Consider the following 1,564-nt stretch of genomic DNA (forward strand, 5'->3'; position numbering starts at 1 on the left):
ACCGCCAATGACAAAATACATCTGAGTAGAGTATACCCAATATGAAACAGAGAGAGAGAGAGAGAGAGAGAGAGAGAGAGAGAGAGAGAGAGAGAGAGAGAGAGAGATGAAAACAAGATCAGGCCTAACATGCATGAGCAGGGAGTTAACTGAAAAAGTTTTAACCATTCAAGTCAGGTGTATCATTTTGATTTACTATAATCATCTCTCCAGTGAAATCTGATTAGTAACCAGGTGAGTCCCAGTCCTCTATTAATGGACAGAGGGAAATCACCAGAGGTTTATTTCCTCTGTAGATCTCACAAATGTATCTTGCCTTTAAACATGTATCTTCCATTCTTCCTAAGATTTAGAATAATGTTATTATGTATTTCCTTTAGATCTGGTGATGTTAGAAAGGGACAATGGTATTTCTATTTTTTCCTTTCTTTCTTCTGTAAACACAATGATGTCCCATCAGGATAGTGAGGGCTTTATTGCTTGTTCATCAGATAGATTATGTATTTCTTTAATACTTGGAAACTTGACTTGTATTTATGCTAAAAGCAGCTCAGGTGTCATGAAAATCACTAAGGTAAACTTTAATCATATACCACGAGGTGTGACAATTTTATTTTCTCTCTCTTTCCTCAGATATATTATCAATTATTTCTTTAATATATTGAAAGCTGGTGTGAATTATTGCTAAAAGCTGTTCTTGTCTCACTTAAAATCACTAAGGTAAGCTTTAATCATATCACATGAGTTGTTATGATTTTATTTGTATATAGTCTTTTTTTTGTTTTTTTTTAGGGGATAGCGCAAACGCAGTCCCCCACTACCACAAATTATGCAGTCGAGTTTCCCACATTTGGGGAAATCGCAGGGGTCAGCACACCCGGAGTGCAATGGGTGAGCCTCGGCTTGGGAAAACCACCTTCATGATCATGGTATCTCCCCTGCCAGATTGTATATAGTCTTACACATTTTCTTGTTATTGATAACTATGTAGCTTTTATTTTAAAGTGTGATTTGCTTTTATTTAGTTTCTGGAGTCATGAATGGATGAAATCCAACTGCAGTCTCCAAAACACTCTGTTCCATCAGACGCACACTAGGAAGTGGCCTGCTAAAAGGCTAGTGGCAGCTCTCTGATTTCTATGAAGCAGCTGGAGCCCAGAGATGCAAACCCTCACTGTCCTGCTGGGCAGAGTCCTGGGTGTGGTGTCTGAGAGGAGTGCTGGGGGCTGTCTGCTCAGGAAGGATGTCTCTGTCCACTTCCATAGGTGAATCCTCATTGATGTTGAGAGACAGCGGCATGGAGTATGAACCCTGCCATCCCCTGCTTTTCCTCAAGGATCCTCCAGATGCCCACCCATTAAATCCCCCAGTATTACCCTCAATCTCTTACTCAATCTGTTCTAGAGCTTATGTCCCACGGGGTGGAAGCTCTTCTTAGTTTTTCCTGTGATCTATTATCTCAGGCACACAGAGAGAAGCATCAACCCTGAAGGTGGCAACCAAAACTTGGATAAAGAAGGAAATCTATAATTAGGAAGACATAAAATATTGGAACAGGACTTGA

General features: G+C 40.1%; 1 non-coding gene across 1 annotated transcript; it reads right to left on the minus strand.

Annotated features, from left to right (window-relative positions):
* Positions 1 to 789: 789 nt before the first annotated feature.
* On the minus strand, positions 790 to 952 carry LOC142443783 (U1 spliceosomal RNA). The gene has a single exon (XR_012783535.1). It is a non-coding gene; the product is annotated as a U1 spliceosomal RNA (small nuclear RNA).
* Positions 953 to 1,564: the final 612 nt, after the last annotated feature.

The sequence above is a fragment of the Tenrec ecaudatus genome, chromosome 3, assembly GCF_050624435.1.
Source record: "Tenrec ecaudatus isolate mTenEca1 chromosome 3, mTenEca1.hap1, whole genome shotgun sequence".
NCBI lineage: Eukaryota > Metazoa > Chordata > Mammalia > Afrosoricida > Tenrecidae > Tenrec > Tenrec ecaudatus.